A 24,043-nucleotide genomic window follows, 5' to 3' on the forward strand; every position below is an offset into this window, starting at 1 on the left:
TCACCGACTCTACAACAGAGGCGGCGGAGGCAGCCATTGCGCTAGCCGTGACATCCACGCCCGCCACGAAACTCACCTCGCATTCTAAAACGGCTATATCTTTAACTTTTCCAAAGTTTTAGTGCCCCCCAACACCCAACGTCGTTTGCGTTTTTGGCAACCTCAACCCTGTTTGGACACCCGCACATGCGGACGCCACCCGGTAATGAGGAGGCTCACTCCCTGGCCCGAGGTCTCACTTTCCAAGCTGAGGAGGAACGACTTCCTCAGATGCCTAGGAGTGCCTGCTGTCCTCTCAGGACATCCCTAACCACTACCGCGAAAATAGGAGAACTTACGCACCCCCTGTCCGGACTCTCACAATAACACAAGCTGCCCATTGGCGCAGACTGCAAACGCGCACAGTCCCCTTCTCCACACCCGCTTTCCTGATCAGTTTCCTTCTCCTGCAAGCTCTGTGGCAATCATTGTGACTTTCTACACACACTACCTACCTTCCCCTCATTCCCACATCTTCCTTCACCCAAGGTGACCCTAGATTACTGGGAGCACCTACTCCGATCAGGACCATCGCAAGATTATTACTAGTGCTCTCGCTAGGATAGTCCTCAAAGGGCTTTCCTTTGCAAGAGGGCCCTCTGTACATGGTAAGGGCTCTCAAATACCTTTCAAGGGGTTGCGCCCCCACCCTCTGTAATATTGGCAATAAATGTTTCTACCAACACCACCTGTAAAATACTGAAAACGCGCGTGCGCCCACGGAGTGGCACGCAGGCACCAAGCCGAGGTCACGATCAACGCACGTGTGCGCACGCGTCCCAAGCGGCAAGCCTATGGTCGGCCCGCGCTCGGACCTTGGCAATATGGCCGACTGAAACTCACCGGGCCAACCTAGGCGACCAACCTCAGCCCAAGGTCGGGGATTGACAATGGCCTAAGAATGGCCAATCATTGGCAATCGAGCTCGGGCCAACGAGTATGGCCGACTTGGCCAGCCTACCGCCACGCTAGGGTCATGCATGGGCCATGGCTTGCCGACTTGGCCAGCCTACTGCCGCACTTGGGTCATGCATGGGCCATGGCTTATCCACACATGGCCCAACCTCGTCGGTGGTACTCGCTGGCCGGTGGTTTATCCACCATCGGCAGTAGACCTCGGGCCAATGAGTATTGCCGACTTGGCCAGCCTACTGCCGCGCTAGGGTCATGCATGGGCGCTGGCTTACCCACATGGCCCAACTACTTCGGCAGTACATGCTGCCCAGTGGCCTATCCATGTGTAATTAGTGATCTACTCATCCATGGCCTATCGTTTACCCATTAAAATGTCCGCAGTGCTATTGTTGCTGAAAATTAGTGCTGCGGCAGCATTTTGAGATGCGCATCTTCTCCTCCAAGCGGGCTCTAACTTTGTGGCATCAGCAATGCTGTTCTCCGGGCAGGTGAAAAGCAACCCATACGTATGTAGCTTAAAAAAGCCTGTGCATTGACAAATGTAGGTTTAAACAGCACTTTTTATTGGTCTTTCTTAAATATTCGAAAGGCTCAAAGCCCTCCTAATACAAAATGGCACTTACAGCTTACTAAGTTTGTGAGGCTTCACAGCAATTTATTCTGGCATTCAGCTTCTAGGCTGAGTTAAGGATGTCACGTTTCCCTGCTCGTTGTGCCTGCCGTCCCATTACTTCACTGTTACGAGCCATCGCTTGACTGCTGCCGCGGTCTTCCTGGAGAGGACGTCACTCAGGTACACGCTGCCTCTCCTCAGGCATCCTAGAAAATATACGAAAGAAAATATCAGCCTTCATTCCGTATTCATGTGAATTTTCTAGCCTGTTAAAGTGATAAAAGGCTGTCACTCAAGCATTTATAAGGACCTTCAGTGGGATCAGTGGTGATGTAGTCATCGGATGATATATTTACACATATACTGCTTGTGTAAGCAAATTTGATCCAAGGGGGAAAAAAGACATTTCTGAGGCAGGGGAAGGAAACCAAATACATATCGCTGGAAGCTACCTTGAGCACCACAGAAAAGGTTTTGTTTGGAATCCTTAATTGACATTATTTACCTAAGTTACTGATTAATGACTTACACATTAAATGGTGTTGCTACTTTGAAGAGTACCGTCTCAAACCACGTTTCATTATTTGCGATAAAGAACCCTTACGTCTGCATTTTGTTCCCCAGTACAATAGGAAACCCCGAAAATACATCCCTCGTTCCCCATCGTCCTGACGCTTCCCCTCCTTTGGTTCCAAAGTTGCAGCAAGTCATCCGCAAACAAGTCTCAGTACTTCCCACGCTTCCTGAAGCTCCTGCTGTCGCTCCCTTGACATACGTCGGAGGACCACTACAATATAGCCAACCTTCTGTCCCAGCCCCTTTGACCTACGCGGCAGTAGCTGCGCGGCCTCCGCCTCAGCCGTTACCACCCGTGCAGCCTGTCCTACGCCATGCACCGCTTCCTCAAAAGGCTCCGCTTCATCCTGCGACTCCACGCTATTACAACCCGTAGCGCACTTCGGACAATCGCCCAAGTTACTACTGTGGTTGCCCTGGACACGTGGCTCGTCGGTGGCGTCGCCACATGGCTGCGTGTCCCGAGCCTGCGTCTTTGGAGGACTCCCCACCGCTGCTTCATTCTGCTCCGTCTTCACCTGCATACGACGCCGAACAGCGTTCGTACACGACCCATCGTTCTCCTTCTCCACGTTGCAGGTCACTGTCACCAATGCGCTGGCGACCACCCCCTGCTGATGAGGGAAACTAAGTTCCGCGGTTCATGAGGCGAGAACTGCTTGCTCTGCGAAAAGCTCAAGGCCTCATATTTTGCCCACGAACGTTATAGTAATATCTCTATCGATGGTCTGCCTGTACATGCGCTGGTCGATACAGGTGCTGCAGTGTCTGTGATTCATGAGCGACTTTGCCGATGATTACGAAAAGTTACAACGCCATTTAACGGTTTGTCGCTCCGCACTGCCAGCGAAGAGAGGATTGCACCTTTAGCAGCATGTACCGTCTGTTGCAGAAGTTTGCGGCCCAACGCGCCGGGCAGAGGAGCAGTATCGCTCCCGAGAGGCGGCGCTGCGCCCGCCGGCGCTGCCTGGTGACGTAGCTATAAAGAGTGAGGAGGCTTGTTCTCTTCTCCTCATCCCGCGGTTGATATCGCACATCTTTGCTCTCAGCCGCGGGATGAGGGGAAGAGAACAAGCCTCCTCACTCTTTATAGCTATGTCACCAGGCAGCGCCGCCTCTCGGGAGCGATACTGCTCTTCTGCCCGGCGCGTTGGGCCGCAAACTTCTGCAACAGACGGTACAGCGCGTGTCGTCATTGAAGGTCTTTTATACAGTGTCGAGTTCGTAGTTTTGTCGTCTTGTTCTCACGATGTGATCCTTGGATGGGACTTCGTCTAAAAATAACGCCGTGATCGATTGCGCCCGAGCTGAAGTGGAATTTTCTGCACTGTGCGACGTACTGCACGACGAAAACCGTTCAGTGTGTCCTCAAAAGCTTACCATCGCTGAAGATGTCGACGTAGCTCCAGAAGCTTGTGCCCTTGTACCTCTTTCGTGTCCTGCCGTGTCAGCCGTTAGTGTTCTGTTTACGCCGTCTGCATCCTTCATCCACCGCAAGCACCTGCCGCTGTCGTCTGCTGTTCTCGATGTTCACGGTGGCTTCACGAAGCTACTCATCTACAATCCGTCTCCGCGCCCGATTACTTTGCTACGTGGGGAATCTCCCAGTTCCATTGAACCAGCCCACCTTCTCTCTGACCTGGATGCCTCCGAGACCAAATGTGGTAACTACATTGATGCTCTGCAGTCCGATTCGACGCCTGATTCATTGCCAGACGACTCCTTCCGAACCGCCATCGATGACGCCCTTCCTTCCACCTACCGAACGCAGCTTGCGGCCCTTTTACAGACGTTTTGCTCCGCGTTCGACGCCGCCCACACACCTCTCGGCCACACTTCCACAGTCGCGCATCACATTCAGACCGGCTCTAACGCCTTTTCGACAGCGCCCTATCGTGTGTCAGCGGCAGAGCGTCGCGTGATCAATAAGCAAGTTGAGGACATGCTACAACGTGGTGTGATCCGTCCATCTCAAAGCCCCTGGTCTTCACCAGTGGTGTTAGTCAAGAAGAAAGATGGTTCGTTTCGCTTTTGTATCGATTACAGACGCTTCAACAAAATTACCCACAAGGACAATTACCCCCTTCCGCGTATAGACGATGCTCTTGATTGCTTCCAAGGTGCCGAGTACTTTTCATCCCTTGATTTACGTTCCGGTTACTGGCAAGTACCAATGGCCGCCTGTGACCGAGATTAAGACCGCATTTGTGATGACGGATGGCCTTTATGAATTTAATGTGATGCCCTACGGTCTGTGCAATGCGCCCGCCACATTCGAGAGAATGATGGATAACATCTTGCGGAAGTTCAAGTGGCACATCTGCCTCTGCTACTTGGACGACATTGTTGTCTTTTCCACTGACTTCGCTACGCACCTAGAGCGCTTGCGGCAAGTTTTGGTTTGTCTTACTGACGCTGGCCTACAATTGAATCTTAAGAACTGTCACTTCGGTGCCCAGCAGTTGACAATTTTGGGTCACATCGTCTCTAAGGAAGGTGTTCGTCCTGATCCGGCCAAGCTGCGCGCAGTCGCAGAGTTTCCTAAACCGTTCTCACTCAAGCAACTTCGAAGCTTCATAGGTCTGTGCTTGTATTTTCGACGCTTCATACGGAACTTTGCTTCTATTATTGCACCCCTGACGAAGCTACTCGGGGGAAACAGTCAGTTAAGTGATTCGTCAGCCGAGTGCGACGAAGCGTTCACCGCATTGCGCCATCTTTTGACATCGCCACCAATCCTTCGCCACTACGACCCGACCGCACCCACTGAGGTCCATACTGATGCGAGTGGCATTGGCCTCGGAGCTGTCTTGGCTCAACGAAAAAACGGCTTTCAGGAATACGTCTTCGCCTACGCGAGTCGTGTTCTCTCTAAAGCTGAATGCAACTACTCAGTTGCAGAAAAGGAGTGTTTGGCAATTGTGTGGGCACTAACGAAATTCAGACCCTACTTGTACGGTCGCCAGTTTGACGTCGCCACGGACCACCACGCGTTATGTTGGCTGTCCTCTCTTAAAGACCCGTCCGGCCACCTCGCAAGATGGGCCCTCCGCCTTCAGGAATTTGGCATTCGAGTTGTATATCGTTCTGGCCGTAAACACATGGACACCGACGCTCTGTCTCGTTCTCCCCTATCCAGCGAACCTGCTTGCTCCACGGCAGCTGATCCCGTCCTCTCGACTCTAACCATCGCCGATATGCCTGCGGAGCAGCGCAAAGACCCGTGGCTCGCATCTCTTATCGACATCATGTCCACTTCTCCCAACGCTGCGCCTTCTCGGACTTTACGCCGTCAAGCACCACACTTTGCCCTACGAGATGGTTTTCTCTACCGCCACAATGATATGACTGATGGTCGACGGTGGGTTCTCGTCATTCCCCGCCATTTACGACATGAAATTTGCGCCCCTTTCCATGCCGACCCTCAGTGTGCCCATCCTGGTGTAGTCAAGACGTTTCAAAGAATTTCTCAACGCTACTATTAGCGCGGAATGTACGGTTATATTCGCAAATATGTCCGCTCCTGCATCGCCTGTCAGCGCCGCAAGCCATCCACACCTCGTGCTTCTGGCCCCTTACAACCCCTTCCATGCCCGGCCCGTCCTTTTGATCGCACTGGCGTTGATCTTTACGGGCCACTTCCCTGCACGGTCTCTGGGAACCGCTGGATTATCGTCGGCATCGACCACCTCACCCCATATGCGGAGACCGCTGCCCTACCTGCCGCTACTGCCCGTGAGGTCGCCCTGTTCTTGTTTCATCATTTTGTCCTTTGCCACGGCGCGCCGCGTGAGCTGCTCAGTGACAGAGGCCGAGTCTTCCTTTCCAATGTCGTTGAAGCTCTACTGGCCGAATGTCGCATCATACATCGAACCACCACAGCCTATCACCCTCAAACTAACGGGCTGACTGAGCGCTTCAATCATACTCTTGGAAATGTGCTCACGATGTACGTTGCCGCCGATCAGACTAACTGGGACGCTGTTCTTCCTTTCGTGACGTACGCGTACAACACCGCCATGCAGTCAACCACTGGATTTAGCCCTTTCTTCCTCCTTTATGGGCGTGAGGCTTTGTCCACGATGGACACTATATTACCATATTGTCCAGACTCCTCCGAGTGGACTCCACTTTCTGACGCTGTAAAGCATGCGGAGGGATGTCGCCAGCTGGCCCGCAGTTTAACATCGGAATCTCAAGGCCGCCAAAAGCATCGTCACGACAAAGATCAGACGCCACATGTTTTCCCTACAGGGTCCCTCGTTTGGCTCTGGGTTCCTCGCACCCCACCGGGATTGTCATCGAAATTTCGAACTGAATACCACGGCCCCTCGTTCACCAAACCTCCCCTGTAAATTATATCGTGGAGCCACTCACTCCCTCTTCGGACATGCGTCCTCGCGGCCGCGAAACTGTGCACGTGAGCCGCCTCAAAACATACTACGACCCGCTCGTCTTGCCCTCACCATAGGTCGCCAGGGTGGCTCCTCTTCGCTCCCGGGGAAATTGTAGTGAACGAAGAGCAGATGTCACGAAACACGAGGAAGAGAACAACGAAGTGCCGCTGCGCTGCTCGAGCTCGCTGGTTTGTGCCTAGACGGACTGTGTTCCTGTGCTTTCGCCGTGCAGCTTACAGAGGACTATATTCTGTTGAACCCTCAGTAAAACCCATTTCACACTCATTTATATCCTTACCGCTTTGTAGTCGTTATCCGCATTGCAAAGTTCGGCGCGCTCACTGTAACTCGCACCTTCATGTGTGCCAAAGGGCCGACGTGAAGCAACCATTGCCAGCATATCACCCTTACTCATGCATGGGGCCAGCCATCATAGCGGCAGGTTGTTTCGTCCGCTCAAAATCATGTTGAGAGCAGCGCAATTGAGGTGCGCGAATGGGCTGGTAACGGTTTCGGTATTTACATAACCCGGAATTTTTCTGCAGACGAATAAAAAGTTACACATGAGGTTTCTAACCGCAAATATTGAAACAGGGGTTTCCGAACGTGCTCGCCGACTCTAAGTCCTATTTATTGTCTAAAGTGAATATTTAGTACTTGGAGAGAATAACCTCACTTTCCTATGCAGAAAATAAAAATGTACTGCGCTGTGCGAAGTGGCTGCCAGCAATGCACCCCCGGTTTCCATCGCCTGTTTCCAATGGTTTATTTCTAACCCTTGTCTCAAGCTATCGGACACAGCAGGTGTAATGTACCATGCATAAAATCTGCGTGAGAGCATATTAATGGGTAGATTTGTAAGCTTTACAGATTTCACTTACAAATACTACGAGAATCGCGTCACTGCGGCCTTTCTTAAAATTGACACGCAACAGTGCAATATACGTGGCTAAAATAAAGTACTCAACGTATTAATTCAGCTTCGCAAATGCAGCTGTAACAGAAAGTGAGGGCTGGAGACACCGAAGGTGCGCCTAGCTTTCAAATTTTCTTAGATGGCACAACCGTTCGAAATATGTAATTTTAAAAATAAGCCCTTGATAGCGGCTTTCCCACAGCGTATATATGGGTGCCTTAGATAAGAATTATAATCGAGGTCCCATGACCATCTTTAGTTTCCAATTAAATTTTTGTATGTGATGGGCAAATATCAGAAACAAAGGAATTAACCTTAGCTTTGCAAGATACGGCGTAGTTTCCTTGAAAACAAAAAAATTGTACGGTATATCTTTAGAGGTAGAAATTAAACGCTGTTTTTGTCATTTCAAAATGTTGCAAGTTTGGATACCACGATTTTGTCATGTATGTTTTACTCACTAAATATATGCAGGTTTTACATTTACAAACACTATTAGAAACCCGTCTTGTTTTTGCAGTTGAGTTATTAAAAATCGCAAACTTTGCTTCAAGAGCAATGGGCTGCAAAAATATTCATTTTTAATCTTATATACTGGAATATGATGCTTAGGTTGGTTGCACTAAATATGTTTTCACTTCCTAACGCATGTTCTTAATTCCAAGCAATTTTTGGAGCTCCAGACCGCAAGGTGTGTTCTCCACAACTTATCAAAATTGCCCAAAATTCGAAAACAGCAGTAAAGTGTAAATTTGCTGCAAATAAAAAAAGGATCATATTCGATTTTCATTCAAATCCCGGTCAAGAATCTTCAGTGCCTCAAAAATATCACGGACTAAAATGTGTTGCGTTATATTGTTTAAAAATATAACGTTGAATATTAAACCGAGTGCTTGTCCTGATAATGGCCAAATTCAGTCTGCATTCTTGCAAGATCCAATAATATTGTGGCACTGAAACTATCTCTAGATTATCAAGGTTCCATTCTTTATTTCTAAAAAAATTTTAAGCTCTAGATTTGTTTTTTTCTGCATATTATATTGAAATCGGGCAAAATTTAAAAAAAAATGGTAAAATAAGGAAAACTGATTAGAATTGAAGAAACTGCCACAACATCGATTTGTATCAAAATCTCTGGAAACAATGCAAACTACTTTGTTAATACGAGTCAGTAAATATATTCAATTCTGCAAAATGAATTATTAGAAACATAAAAATGCCTGTTTTTATTCTATAGATGTGCTTATATGGCTCCACCTCATGGAGTAGGCATCAAATCTTCAATTTAGTATTTGCTGAATTTAGTTACAGTCTTGTAAAATTTAAAGCCTTGTCAGAGCTTATAAACCCTTTTTCTGCTTGTCGGCAAAGACTTAATATAGCTTAAAATTGAATTATTCCCTATTTCTGTCAAATTCATGACAGAACGCAAGTGAAGGCTGAACTTTTTCTCTGTCCTGCACTCTTTTTTTATTGCTAGGTGCAGTAGTATTCAATCAAGTTTATTATTGACCATAACTAACAATACTATAATTTTGAAGGGGAAATGAGGGTGCTCGTTATAATACATGAAGGAAAGAAGCCAACAGTCGGCGAGGCCGAGGAAAGCGTTGGGGATGGTACTTTTATGTCTTTTTTTTTAATGTTTACTTGGATAATCACAGAAATTATTAATGTAATCTGATTAGGGGAAACATAATTAAACACAAAGTAGAAGAAAAAACAACGTGCCGATGGTGGGAACTGAACCCACGACCTCCGAATATCGCGTCCGGTGCTCTTCCAACTGAGCTACATCGGCCGCTGTCCCCCCTGCTACTTTCTTGGGTATTTATGTTGTCTGTATACGAACCTTGAGAGTGTTCACCAGCGCCACCCTCAACCATAGCGGCGGACGTGGAACGTCCTTTGTTACCGCCAGCGTCACATAGAACGTGATCAAGAGCGAGGGCGAAAGCTGTGCTAGAACCCTCTTACGCTACCTATGGCTTCAAGACTGCCAGAACCGAGACCCCCCGTACGCTACAAGCAGATCAATTAAGGAGGAATGAAGGTGCTCGTTATAACACATGAAGGAAAGAAGCCAACAGTCGGCGAGGCAGGGAAAGCGTTGGGGATGGTACTTTTATGTCTTCTATTTTTTTAATGTTTACTTGGATAATCACGATATTCGGAGGTCGTGGGTTCGGTTCCCACCATCAGCACGTTGTTTTTTCTTCTACTTTGTGTTTAATTATCTTTCCCCTAATCAGATTACATTAATAATTTCTGTGATTATCCAAGTAAACATTAAAAAAAAAAGACATAAAAGTACAATCCCCAACGCTTTCCTCGGCCTCGCCGACTATTCGCTTCTTTCCTTCATGTATTCCAACGAGCACCCTCATTTCCCCTTAATTGATCTGCTTGTAGCGTACGGAGGTCTCGGTTCTGGCAGTCTTGAAGCCATAGGTAGCGTAACAGGGTTCTAGCACAGCTTTCGCCCTCGCTCTTGATCACGTTCTATGTGACGCTGGCGGTAACAAAGGCCGTTCCACGTCCACCGCTATGGTTGAGGGTGGCGCCGGTGAACACTCTCAAGGTTCGTATATGGACAACATAAATACCCAAGAAAGTAGCGGGGGGGACAGCGGCCGATGTAGCTCAGTTGGAAGAGCACCGGACGCAATATTCGGAGGTTGTGGGTTCGGTTCCCACCATCAGCACGTTGTTTTTTCTTCTACTTTGTGTTTAATTATCTTTCCCCTAATCAGATTACATTAATAATTTCTGTGATTATCCAAGTAAACATTAAAAAAATAAAGACAAAAGTACCAGCCCCAACGCTTTCCTCGGCCTCGCCGACTGTTGGCTTCTTTCCTTCATATAATTTTGAAGGTCATTTTTCAATGTGTAATTTTTTATAATTATAATCATAAGCAAATTTCTTTCCAGCATAATAATTTTGGAGGTGTTACAAAGAACACACATACCAGCATAGAGCTCCAGATTCTGCCTTAAAATAACAATATAACCTGCGTAATAAACACAGAATGTTTTAGTGCAAATAACGTAACGCATTACGCCAGTATGTAAGGTCGAAAATTAACATTTTTGTAGCGCGTTGCTCCTGAAGCAAAGTTTGCGATTTTTTACTAAATCAACTGAATCAATGAAACAAGCTTTTAATACTTCTTATACAAATAAAAGTTATGTTGATTTGGTGAGTAAAAAACAATGGATGACAAAATTTTAGTGCGCAAGCAGCAGGCCTCCAAATGTGCAACTTTTTGAAACGACAAAAAACGGTGTTTTCTTTAGTGATAGGCATTCTTGTTTTCTTTTTTCGGGAAAACTATGCTGCATCTTGCAAACCTAAGGGTCTTTCCTTTGTGTCGAGACATTAGCCCACGACATAGGAAAATTTAATTAAAATAAAATGGTGATGGCACCACGATTACTGTTCGTGTCCGAAGACATGCATATTTGTTTTCATTTCGTCTCTTTAAACATGTTCGTTTAGGCAATGCGGTGAATAAAAATATCATCGCATATATTAAAGATTTCTGCGCTACGCGTTATACCTAAAGCCACCTATATTGTCACAACTGTTATTCGTTATTTGTAGCTGAAACAACATCACAAAAGGAATTCGATCGCAAATTGTTCGTGAGTTAAATAGACGTACAAGATGACACACGTATACTTTGTAGAATACAATTTAAGAAAGAGCAGTTACAAACTATAGGCAAATAATGCTATGATATGGAGCATATGTATTACTCCGGTTAACAGTAAAAAAGGCGACTTTTAACATATTAATGTATTCGACAAACTATTGCATGAACACAATTATGGGGTCATCCACGTATGTAATGTCTGTGGGCATTAGGTGTGTGAATGACTTCGTTTTAATCCAATTTGTGCGTCACTCAAACTAATTGAACAAGGAAAAATTTAGTATTTACACAATTTTCAGCGAGTATACCACAAAATATACTAAGGTGCTTCATATACAGTCACATCACATAGCAAGTGAAGTGGGATACCAGAAGTAATCACTCACTCTGATCAGCATTTCGCTTTTGCGTCATCTTTGTAACTTTTTAGGCAGGCTTTTTCACTGATTATCCTCTTTATTCCTCTTCCAACCACAGGACACAGATCTTCTGGGGGTGCCGAAGTGTTGGTTTTCGCACCAGTGATACAACTCAATCGATCCACTTCTACGTAGAAAACACTCTCAGTGCGCACCTAAAAAAAATGAAAGCATATATGTGTAGGCAAAATCATTCACCCGTGATAAAATAATATGATTTGAACAATAAAATCGAATGATCACACTCGAAACAACAAGAAAGTGGTGGAGAGATAGGAATTAAAGCTTGAAAGGCGGTTGCCTACTGCAATAATAGCAAGAGGTCCACTGTCTATAAGAATAGGCAATAAATATAAGGCACATTTAAAGGTGCATGCAGCAGTTACAGTGATGCAGTGCTACCTTTTGTTAGGCAGGCTTTTCCGCTGATTATCCTCTTCTTTATTCCCCTTCCAACCACAAGACACAGATCTTTTGGGGGTGCCAAACTGTCGGTTTTCGCGCCAGTCATACAACTCAATCGATTCATTTCTATGTAGAAAACACTCCCGATGCGCATCTAAAAAAAAAAACCATTATGTATAGGCTAAATCCTTCACATGTGACAAAACAATACGATTTGAACAATGAAATCACATGATCACACCCGGAGCAACAAGAAAGTGGTGGAGAGATAGAAATTGAAGCAATGAAAGACGATTGCTTACTGAACAAAGCAATAGCAAGAGGTCATGTGTCCATAAGAATAGGCAATAAAATTAAGGCACGTTTAAAGGTGCATGCAGCAGTTACAGTGATGCAGTGTTACCTTTTTTTTTCACTGCAGTAGTTGGTATAAATATTACAGCAATTGCTAGGTATCAGAGGTAACCCCTTTGAAAACCTCATCCAAGGTACCGAGCAGCAGTGGCGCGTTTGTACCTTAAATGAAAGCGACTGAACAGTGGGTGTTGTAAGAGGTGCAGCGTCCCTAGGAATAGGGACCAAAATTAAGTTTGCTTGTAATAACCAAGTACAAAAAGGAGCAAATATGCTTGCAATAATATCATGATGGCCTATGTTTTCATCAACAGCTGTAAACAACCTGTCACTACTAGTCGGTTCTTTGGATAGAGTTGTCAATGCCAGAGCTTAAAGCTAAGAGCAATATGAGTAATATTTATTGCGGTCACGGCTGTAAAGAATTCTAGCACAACACTCCATTACTGTAACTATTCAACCATCCATTTGTATACATATTGTTCATTTAAGAACCATGCACATCTTATTAAGTTGCTCTTTTCTACTCCCAAATGGTTTCCTATAGAATTAGAATACGTAGATCGCTGCTTCGGTTTCAAAATTTTTGTACGATGGCTATGACGTGCACTTCATGCATACAGTACGTTCATTATTTCCTATTCTTCTCTCATACTCATTCTATCCTTCTCGGCCGCTCAATTCTCCGCAGCTTTTTTTTTTTTCCCGCAGCCACCCTAGCTTGGAGCATTCTAGGTTGGCCTTTGTGAAGCTCTGCCACACTTGGGAGGAAGGGTGTTCGCCACAAATGCTTTTCGTATTTATCTTCATTTTTACCATGTCTTTTACGGCTCGGCTGCTATCGTCTATCGACTTTTGCCAGAGCTAACAAAGGTTCCACACGTGGCTGCACTACAATAGACGCTATCTCCCTTGATTCATTCGGGGACACGGTGCCCGATTCCTTGCCTTCAAAGTCCTCTCTGTCACTGACCTGAGCCACTCTGCCAAAATCTGATACTACCTTGGTTTGCCACTGCCTGGCCCATCGCGAGAGAAAGCTCATTCTTCTTTCGGCTTAGTTCAGCTGCAATTTCGCGGGCTTTCAATCAAGTGAGCGCTTGGACGGCTCGGTCACCGAAGCTACGACCTTCCTCCTGCAGCATCTGCTCTGACCTGTTCGAAAAGAGGTAGGGAAACTGCTCTGGCAGGTTCCGTGATACCGCTGCCTCTATTTCCAGAATGCCAAATGGGCCTATTCTGACACGTGCGACCGGCAAACATGGGCTATTCTTTACGGGAACCTGTTTAATACATGCACAATCCCCCGTTAAGTCAGCTGCCTTCACGTATGTGGGGTGGATTACGTCCATGATGGCCGCGGAACCTCTCAGAACCCGACAATGCTTCCCATTAACCTGCATCTTTTAGGTATGGCTCTAGCAGGCGCATGTTTTTTTTTCATCTGCATCTGCCGAAGAGAACAAAACCTTCAACTTCCTATGTGTTGGCAAAGTGAACGGGCTCGTTGCATCGGAAACAGACCGATTTTTCTTTCTGTTTCCTTCCCTTTGTCGGCTGTCACTTTAGGGTAGTTACTCGACTCTGCCCTGTGGCTTTCGTCTCGCTCCAAGGTGCCGCTTGCTAGGTTTCCAGTCTGGGTTCACGTTTTAGTTTGCTTTAGGGTTTCCCCGAGAACGCGATAACTCAGTTTCCCACCTAGCATGGAATTCTTCGGCCAGCTCTGCTGCACGTTCTAAGCTTTTATTTCCCGGCCTGTCTTGCACCCACACACATGTTCATGCTCCTAGACAGCTATAGAATTGTTCCAGGCAGATCACTTCTATTAAGGAATTGAACGGCGGCGCAACACGGAAACGGACACAGACAAGAAGGGGACACCACATGCGCACACTACCAACTATTTATTAAACGGAAAGGTGGCATATTTATATGTTCATCTCAAGCATCAGACTCATCGCCACAGTCCGCTCCAAACCCAACACGTGAACACCGAGCACCGCCAACAGGAAATCAGACAAGATATTTCTAACCTCAGTAGATAAACTATCAAAAACGGGAAAGAAAAAAAAAATTTTTTTTTTTTAAACGGAAGGCAGGCCATATCTCATAGCAAATGCAGTGTGGACCGAAAACAGCAGAGTAAGACATGAGAAGCGACCAGCCCGAACCCTAACAAATAAAAAATAAAACGATAAAACAATCGTAGCAAAAGCAGAGTCAAAACAGTTAAGCAAAAGCAGTCAGAACCCTAAGCCAACAACAAAAGACGATCGTAGCAAAAGCAGTCAAAACAAAAGAAGCAAAAGCAGTAAAAAAAAAAACTAGGCCAACAACAACAAAAGACGATCATAGCAAAAGCCGAGTCAAACAAAGGAAGCAAAAGCAGTCAAAAAACCTCAACCAACACCAACATTCGTAGCTCAGAGTCAAAGAAATGAAGCAAAAGCAGTCAAACACAATCGTATACCAAAGGCGTAGTCAAAAAAAGGGGGAGCAAAAAGTCAGGAACCTAAAAGCAACTAAAAACGATCGTAGCAAAAGCAGAGTCAAAACAAAAGAAACAACAGCGGTCAAACCTAAAACAACAGCCTAAAACAACGATTTCCTGACTGTTTTTTCTCCCCCTTTTTTTGACTATGCCTTTGGTATACAATTGTGTTTGACTGCTTTTGCTTCATTTCTTTGACTCTCCTTGAGCTACGAATGTTGGTGTTGGTTGAGGTTTTTGATTGCTTTTGCTTCCTTTGTTTGACTCGGCTTTTGCTATGATCGTCTTTTGTTGTTGTTGGCCTAGCTTTTTTTTTTTTTTGACTGCTTTTGCTTCTTTTGTTTTGACTCTGCTTTTGCTACGATCGTCTTTTGTTGTTGGCTTAGGGTTCTGACTGCTTTTGCTTAACTGTTTTGACTCTGCTTTTGCTACGATTGTTTTATAGTTTTATTTTTTATTTGTTAGGGTTCGGGCTGGTCGCTTCTCATGTCTTACTCTGCTGTTTTCGGTCCACACTGCATTTGCTATGAAATATGGCCTACCTTCCGTTTTAAAAAAAGAAAAACTTTTTTTTTCCCCCGTTTTTGATAGTTTATCTACTGAGGTTAGAAATATCTTGTCTGATTTCCTGTTGGTGGTGCTCGGCGTTCACGTGTTGGGTTTGGAGCGGACTGTGGCGATGAGTCTGATGCTTGAGATGGACGTATAAATATGCCACCTTTCCGTTTAATAAATAGTTGGTAGTGTGCGCATGTGGTGTCCCCTTCTTGTCTGTGTCCGTTTCCATGTTGCGCCGCCGTTCAATTCCATCATGCACCAACTGGCCCCCCAGGCCGTTATTCACTTCTATTATTTTGTCATGAGTTCCGAAAGCCTCTTCTCCTCTTTTACCATTCTGTCAGGTCTGCCTTCAGATTGTAAGTGAAATGCGGAAACGACTGATTACGTTGTTACCTGGTTTCCCTGAAATGGCGGCAAAACGCATCTGAGGGATAGGCGGTACTTTTTGAGAAGCGCTGCCTTTGCTTTAGCATAGTCGGCTGCTCCTTCTTTTGTCAGACGAGCAAGCACTTGGGCTGCCTCACATGGGAGGATGGTCAGCAGCTTCTGGGGCCAAAGCTCGGATGATAACTCAACATTTTCACACGCCCACTCGAACTTTACGAGAAAAAACCCTATGTCTTCTCCTAGTTTGTACGGTAGCAAGAGGTTTTTTATTTTAACACTTGATGCTTCCTGACTCACAACGGAGTTTGGTGTGTGTCTCCCAGTGTATTTTGCCTGTGCTAACTGCAGATCGAGCTGTTTTTTTCTCGATCCCCCTTTCATTCTACTTGTCTTCAAGATCCTTTTTGAGTTTCTCCTGTTCCTCAGCCTTTTTTAACTCTTCTTGAATAAGCTCCCAACGTTCTGCTATCTCCTCCGCGTCCGCACCGATGTCCTCAATTGCCCTAATCAGTTCTGGTTTTCTGCGGATGGGCCCACAGTCAATGCCCAATTCCCCAAAGATTAAAACCAGCTCCAGTTTGTGCAACTTTTTTCAGTCCATGACTACTGCAGCAATGGCAAGTCCCTGCACTATGTGGTTAGAGGAAACCAATCTGCCTCTAAAACCACCCTTCATTTGCCGAAGCTTACAAATATCTACAAGTTGTAAAACCTGGCAATGTTCCAAGAGAAGGACCATGTACTTACTGTACCAGAGTCAGGACTGGAGGCGCAGACCATTACACCACAGCCATCCACTTGATGCGATCAGGTTCGGGGCCAAGGCTTCTGGGTAGCGTGATCAGGTGGACAAGACATCGGACGGGGAGCAGCAGGTAGAGCTGGCAAAGAAGTTTTATATACATTATTTACATGTCAAAACAGGAAGAAAAACTCAGACGAGGAGAGCAGAACCGAGCTGAACTCCTTAGCTACCATGGATAGCTCCACACATTAATAAAGCGTCCGCAATCTCCAGTTCCCTAGCTGGGGAAATGAAGGTCAATTGGGCCTGTCAGGGGGAGTACAATTATGCTATATCCAGCTTTTAACACTAAACAGCATGACGTATGGTAAAACAGTGATGAATGGTTTTGTAGCGCATTGCGTGTAAAAAAAAAAGAAGGTCACAGCTCAGCGGTGCGCTACTACACTGCGATGGAAGCAATGACTTCCTCTTGCTCCTTTAGAAAATTAATATCTACCCACACTAGCATATTTATTTTCCTTTACTACCCTACCAAGCTTTTACTGAATTGTCTCGATGCGCTCATATATGCACGGATCAGACGAAGTGAGCGTCTGCAGGTTCTTCGCTCAAATCGGACTAGGAAAACCAACTTCGCTCACAAAAAAAAAAAAAAGAACTAGGACGGAAATTGAGTAGCCCAAAGCCTTCTGCGATTGGCTGCCTAGCGAGCTGCTTCTGGGTGATACGCGAAATTTTCTACAAACCCAGAACCTGAGCGCGACAGCGCCGAGCGGAATGCTTTGGCGTCCCTCGGCCTGTCACGCCTGTCAACGCTCCACTGCACTAAGGGAGGTCTTGTAATTAACGGAAAAGAACTCTCAGGAAAAACTCAACCTTATGATTTTTGAAGGAAGAACTGGGTAATGCTTGCCAGCTTCGCGTTGGCATTCTGCCCGACAAAAGCGTCCTCTAGCTGCTAAACGCATCGCATAAGCCGTTGGTTGCCGCCGCTGCATTCAACTTTGTTGCGGACACCACATATACAACAAAAATCAGTCAACGCTTCGTGAATATGGCGCGACAAAACAGAACCACACAATCACTAATTTGCTCTTGCCGGTATGCACATGCGGAGGGCAGCTGACCGAACCACGCCCAATAAGACCCATCAGCCCCCGCGTGCGATCGGTGCTTACGTGACTGCTCCCAAGGTGAAAAACGGCTGCGTCTGCGGGAATTTTGTATTCGCTCTTTAAACGTGACTGCGTTCGGCACTTAATATAAGAACAAAGCACTCGCTTGGAGCCCCTATCACTTTTTGGTAATGACCTGTGTCTTCGATCTTTGCGGTCAAAATTTCGACATATCCGCATTATGCCCGAAAAATGCTTCGAGATAAACGGGAGTCAGTACATAGTACCTATGGGAGGTGAAAGCGCGACGTGGAAAATTTTAACCAATTTTTCGAGATATGCGAGTCCGTGTTAACGAGGGTTTACTGTATTTTTTTTACTCACATACCTCACAGGCTCCAACTGGAGTATTATGTGAGGGGGGGTTACATAAAAACCTGGGTGCAAAAAGAAGCAAATAGAACACAGTTGCTTGAACATTGTTATACAAATAGTTAAAAGCCAACCAGAAAGTTGAATGCAGTTAGAAAAGCTTCAGATCAAGAGCTGAGCACCCCAAAAATCAGCCACTCAAATAACACACTAAGCAATGCATCTTTAGCTAATAGAGTCACTAGCCGCTATTTACAACTGAAATTAAGAAGTGAAGCTCTCATTTCCTATTTCTGTTGATTTATTTACAACTGAAATTAAGAAGTGAAGCTCTCATTTCCTATTTCTGTTGATTTATTTGGCCGTGCAATGCAAAAGAAAATACTCTTTGTAATATTTTTACTTCCATGACCACAAGCTATATAAACAGGTAATAAAAGGAAGTGAAGGAAAAGCCCTATGCTTATGTGTAGCAGACTGCACAAAATATCATGCAGTGGAATGTTTACTTCATGTGCCTACACTATGTACAAAGATACTGTCCATGTCTACCTTCTGGCTTCTTAAGTGTTATGGACAGAAGTCTGCCATCAAGGACAAAATTTACTGGACCACTCCACAGCAGCATATCATGCACACACTCATGGTAACACACCAGGTGACGAGACTGGCTCTAGGACCATGCGTGTCCTTCATTACCAACAAGCATGCTATTTTTCTGTCACTGAGTAGCTGCTTATTGATTGCCAGGGGCATGCTGCAAGGCACTGTTGCAGCAGTGGCATTCTGCTGACTCACCAGTGCGAGCAGGTGCCTATTGTTCCCTTGCTCAGCCACTTGCACACCATTGTGATAATGCACATCTTCGGTACTGTGTATTAGCATAAATACACTGCCGCATGCAACGCATTCATTACAAAAAGTTCCGGTCTGCACGTCGCTGCTTCTTTATATTTGCACAGGCAGACAAGATGTTGCAAACTTGAGCATGCACTGGGGAGCACCTATACACAATACCAATGAATCAGAGTAATATTGTAGATAAAAACAAAATATAGAAAACTAGCTGTGTGGATATTGCTCATACTTGCTCAAGATATCAATTGCATCTGTCCATGAGTTATCACTTATGCAAACACCTGGTGCCGAATTCTCTAAGGTGCTGTATGTTTGGCGACGACCCCTTAACTGATGCAATAAATATACCAACCATTTTCCTTGTTGGTAGATCATTTAATATGCAGCTCTATTGCAAAACTACATTCATGAGAACTGTGGCAGTGTCCACTCATATGATACGCATGGAGTGTGGTGGCTCGTAAAGGCACAACTGCTTTTTGCAACATTTGAATCAAATTAGCAGATAAGGAAGCTTGGGCAAGTTGGTGACAGTACTCTTGGTACCAGTGGCCTAGCCAGAAATATTTTTCGGGGGTGTTATACAACAGAATACAACAGACAAAACAGACCAACCAGAAGGGGAGAGCGGGGAAAGGAATGTGGGTGCAATGTTCAGAGAATTTTTCTATTGTTCTCCTCAACGTTACACTAACTTATGGTTTCTGCTTGTATATAGATCCCAAGTACTAAATCGAGACCACAGTTCTCACCTGGCCCTTAAAATGTAAGGAGACAGTAAATTGCCATTTTAGAAATGCGCTGTTTACAGCACTGCATTTGTTGTTTTATTTTCCTAATATGGCCTTTTAATAAGATGCGGTTAAAAGTGCTGAAGGCAAGCATAACCATAATTGCATTAAAGCTCCCGGGTAAGTGCATGAGACGCGCCTGACCATGCCAATTAGTCAGCGGGGTGCCAGTAGTGCAACAAGAAACTAGAAGCACATTCTTGACGACCAATAAGAAAGAACCTGAAGCATGAAAATTGGCATGCTTTAAGGGAAGGATTGGGCATGCTCCCAACATTGGCCTTGTCACAAGGCGTCTCACTGTTAGAGTATGTGCAGATATCTAATTAATGAGCAGCAAGTCAAGTTTAGGAAAGTAACCAACATCTTCAATTTCTTTTCGACACTGAATATTGCTAAGGACAATGAAGATGAAGCGAGCAGTGGCACAGGCATGAGCACTTGATCCAGGCCTGCTCCCATTATTAAAAACCATCCCATCCCATCACCATCGGTCATGCTCTTTCTTCACTAGCTTCCCATCCTGTAACAATGTTTTTCTAATCTTTAGAGACAGGTAAAACTCAACACTGGGGCCCCAAAAGCCCTTCAAAAGAGGTATTCCAGCTGTACAACATCATGGCTTAGCCAGCTGCCAAGCAGCTCATCTTTGGGACTGCTGCAGGTACCACTTCTTACATAACAGCAAAAGCAGAAGGCAATATTCAGAGATAAACACAGGGGTTTCAATCCTCAGTGCCTTTACCTCTTGCTTCTCCCTGCCCTTCCGCCATGTGCAAGGTGGGTATCCAATTCCATTTCAATATTCTCTGCGAACACATGCAAACAGAAACAAGTCAAGTAGAGTTTGCAACCTCGTTATAGGTAATTAACAAGAAGCTGATGTTTGCAAGCTTCCTTCATGCACTGCACTGCATCAATGCTAAACACTTTTTACAAGTGACCAACATTTGACAACTCCTTGCATGCAAGCTACAATGAAAAACATTGTTTACAGCAAAGAGAAAGCCTTAAAAGAGCTTCGAAATGCTTGTTAAGCACATTGTTCTGCCTTTTGGTTACGTAGATAGTGACACAGTAACTGCTGGTTGTTTTGTGTATTATCCAGCGTTTAATGCTTTAAGTTGGTCGCGAAAAATGAGTTCGGGCCACTGAGGGTGCTGGCACACAATGGCCGTTTTTGGCAGCGGATGTGTTATCACTGGGTAGGGGTTTGATGATTGGACGAACAATAAATTCACAGCTAAAAGGGCTCATAAGTAGATATATGTTCTGTCATATTTTTGTATTTTCTATAGTATCTACAAAACCAGCATGTTTGCTTTCGTCAAATTACTCCAAAGTATTACAAAAAAGTAATCATTGCTACAGGCTCTGGCTATTGTTCTGCCTCGGAGAACTCTGCGTCTCTCTACATAAATGGCTTTGGCAAGTATAGCTACCCTCTATGCACATGCAAACTCTTGCCTAAACAGCTGGTTTCTCGTAGGTGATATCTCGTTGAATTCTGCGCTGCCATGAGAACGAAAACTAGGCAGCACCATGCTACTTGAGCAGCGAAGGCAGTGGAAAAATGTTTTTTTTTTATATATTTCCCTCTCAGAATGAGCGAAAAAAATATGGATGGAAGTTCTTGGCATTCACGAGCCTGACGCGGCGGGTGTGCTCAGCACATTTCACTCGAGCACGCCCTCGAAACTCCTTAGAAGGTTCACCAATTCGGCATTCGCTGGCTACAAGCAACGGCGGCAACGATGCGACGCGGTGCTGGCGGTGGCAGGCACTCACACAAAACATCAATTGAAAAAAGTAACTATCGTGCGCATTAGCTGAGCAGTGAAGGCTCGTTCCGATCGGAGCCTATCCATGTTCATACATAATAGTTTGAATGTTTTCACTGCTGTTCTTTTCTCAAAAACTCACCATCACGAGTAACGTCCCTGGCAGCAGCTCACTGTGCTCTCGCCTGTTGGCTTAGTTTTCAGTCAGATTAACGCGCGTGAGCACACTTATTGAGAGCTTACATGCCTTTGAAATATTTATAATATTGCGTTACCATCGGATGCATGGATTGTCAGCGCCAGGTTACAGTAGAGCACAGGAAGGTCAGCGAAATTTACCACAAGTGCACCATTCCTTTTTTTTTTTTGCTTCATTGTCACTAGGAAAAAATACTGACGTATTTACATCTATGGGACATGCGTTTCCTTTTTTCTTGAAAAAGCGTCTGTTGACGCAACATAGATAAAATGTATTTTCAGCCAATCCTGCTGCTGTTGTTTTTTTTCAATGACTTGAACCCATACATACCAAATGGAATTGATCAAAAACTAAAATGGGAATTTATCAACTGCGTGCTGGGTGCTTTTTTTTTTTTTTTTTGGAATGTGAACCTTTTGATTTTCCCTCGCAGGACGCAAATTCGGAACGCATTCACAGGAGTGAACCAGGCTGTATTCTATTTGAAGCAATAAGTCTTTTGAATGCATCTTTGCAATAGTTTGATACCTTGCTTGAATTTGCGCAACTGATTTAAACGTCATCCTCAGCATTACTGGAAATGTCTCACTGCCCTTTGAGGTGTGCAGGCAATTTAAATATTAAGGCCATGAAAGATGAATGTACACAGACAAAGCCTCTATTCACTGAAGATGGCCGCATCAAATGCAAAGCTGGTGGCACATCTGATGCCGTGGGCTGTAAATTGTTGGAGACTCCATCCTCCCTCCTTCCCCCCCCCCCCCCCTACTGCTGCCTTAGCACAAACCCCGATAGGTACTACATACAGCTGGGCGCCGTGCGCACCGCTCTGAAAAAGTCGCCACAAGCCACCAGCTGACGGCCACTTGCCCCCCAGTGCTACGTAACGTGCGTCCCGATACATACAACTAGGCGCCGTAAACAGCGAGCCCCCAGCTGACGGCTACTTGGCTCTTCCACTAGGGTACCCCGTAACTCAGCTTCCGACAATAAAGTTTTGTTTCTCTAGTGACGCGCAACTGCCGATACTGCTACTGCTAGCCCTACTGCCATTGCAATGAGAAACAGGAATAGGGAAAAGGTACATACGCCCGTGTAAACATAGTTACAGCACTTACCTGCCAATTCTTCGCCATTTCCATGATAAAAGTTCTTCTCTTGCGGTCATCTCCTGGCCTGCCAACACCAGTAAGCCTGCCCTTCGCAACATTCTTTGTAGTCTGTGGCTTGTATGCTTTCACAAGCGATACGTTCACGAAAGCTTTCCCCCGTCGTCGCATACCGCATAGGCTATTGTGGAGCTTCCATGCCACGCGACAAACTGCCTGCAGGCAGTGACTGGCAGATATGAAACAATGAATACTTGCGTACAACAAGAGCATCGCACACCGTGACCGCGCACAAACACCGCCATTAACGCAGCCTCCCAGACTCTCTTGGCTACAGGAATGCCTAAAGCTTTGGATGGCTCTGGCTTCGTTCGTTTTGCGACGTGATATCGTCTGCTAGTAAATTATCGTCTTCAGACAGGAAAACCGGTTAGGTCAGATATTTGTCATGTAGTTTTAACAGATAGGAAGCACTTGCTGCTATTTAAAGTAAAGAAAATTATCATTTTATTACTGATGTCCACCGTGGTCATATGGCCAAAGGAAACAAATATACACTCTCATAATCACGGAGGTTAACATAACCGCGCGTTCACATTACCCCATTTTCTATGCGCTTTGGTGGAGGACGTGTTGCTCATTAACGTGTGCATTCATAGCAGCATACATACTACCGCGGTATTATTATATCACGTGATGCAAATTTTGTGCTATTAATTTTTTTTTTTTTTTTTTGTGACCACCACATTACTGCGAAAGGCGCGGTCGCGATTCTACTGTACATTATACCATATATAGTGTATATATCTTTATTTTCTTATTTTTGCCTACCCTGTCCTTTCTCTCTGTCGCTCTTCTTTGATTTCCTCTACCGCTTCCTTACTATCCTTTTATTTTCGCCGCCTCAGCCAGGTGCTGCCGGGGATAGCAAACATCTTTTCCTCCCTTTTTGATATCTAATGATAAATAACCACATACTACTGTTTAATTTTTGTGGCACAGTACGTCGATCTAACGTCGTTACCAGCGTAATTTTGCAGTAAATCTAAGTGCCCCAGCATATGTTAAGTTCAGTATCCATGCATTAAATGTGCAGTCCAATACCATCACAGCTAAAATCGAAGGGTTGGTCCCCAGCATGCTCTTAGAATGGCGCAAACTGTAACGAGGCCCGGAGACGAAGTGTTGTCGCGTTTCATGCCTTTAATATATAGCTTTATTTGCATGCAATGCTGCTATGTTCAAGTCCGACTTGCAGACTGCCACTTGATATATGACTTGATTCATACAGCTGCACAAAAATGAAAGTTTGAAGCCATATCAAGCCCTGTATGCCCG

General features: G+C 45.3%; 1 protein-coding gene and 1 long non-coding RNA gene across 5 annotated transcripts in view; one reads left to right on the forward strand and one right to left on the reverse strand.

Annotated features, from left to right (window-relative positions):
- The window catches only part of LOC146203332 (E3 ubiquitin-protein ligase RNF212B-like), a 99,334-nt gene that overhangs the window by 64,773 nt on the left and 10,518 nt on the right, over positions 1-24,043 (forward strand). The gene's annotated exons all lie outside the window — the stretch shown is intronic.
- Positions 1,497-23,377, reverse strand: LOC146203333 (uncharacterized). Of its 4 annotated transcripts, none has more exons than XR_014703848.1 (6): positions 22,715-23,377; positions 20,362-20,425; positions 16,485-16,613; positions 11,937-12,093; positions 11,502-11,689; positions 1,497-1,773 (listed from the first exon to the last, which is right to left on the reverse strand). It is a non-coding gene; the product is annotated as an uncharacterized LOC146203333 (long non-coding RNA). The 4 variants fall into 4 exon arrangements; XR_014703846.1 differs by having other exon boundaries at positions 16,480-16,613; positions 22,715-23,375; XR_014703849.1 differs by lacking the exon at positions 11,937-12,093 and having other exon boundaries at positions 22,715-23,050.

Source organism: Amblyomma maculatum, chromosome 1 (assembly GCF_055883805.1).
Source record: "Amblyomma maculatum isolate TAMU_Amacu chromosome 1, ASM5588380v1, whole genome shotgun sequence".
In the NCBI taxonomy this organism is placed as follows: domain Eukaryota; kingdom Metazoa; phylum Arthropoda; class Arachnida; order Ixodida; family Ixodidae; genus Amblyomma; species Amblyomma maculatum.